Below are 235 nucleotides of genomic sequence, written 5' to 3'. Positions count from 1 at the left end.
ATGGCTTCACCACACTGTGTGGTGAAACATATTGTGTTCTCTCATGTTTCTTCTTCTCCTTCACCTCCTGCCATGGATTCAACTAATTTTTTTTTTTTTGGTACAGGCTTTTTAAATTGTTTTATTTAGTTTTTTGGGGCCATTTTCTGACAAAATCTGTATAGTTTTCCGTACTACGACATATTTAACCGGGCCCGTTTCCTTAAGTAAATGATCAATAACTGTACAACGTTCA

The 235-nt window shown here is 35.7% G+C and overlaps 1 protein-coding gene across 1 annotated transcript in view; it reads left to right on the top strand.

The window, feature by feature from the left end:
* The window catches only part of LOC109484916 (IgGFc-binding protein-like), a 10401-nt gene that overhangs the window by 8065 nt on the left and 2101 nt on the right, over positions 1 to 235 (top strand). The gene's annotated exons all lie outside the window — the stretch shown is intronic.

The sequence above is a fragment of the Branchiostoma belcheri genome, unplaced genomic scaffold (assembly GCF_001625305.1).
Source record: "Branchiostoma belcheri isolate BF01 breed outbred unplaced genomic scaffold, Haploidv18h27 scaffold71, whole genome shotgun sequence".
Taxonomy (NCBI): domain Eukaryota; kingdom Metazoa; phylum Chordata; class Leptocardii; order Amphioxiformes; family Branchiostomatidae; genus Branchiostoma; species Branchiostoma belcheri.
Note: the sequence above shows the minus strand (reverse complement) of the source record. Positions and strands in the feature narration are given on the sequence as shown.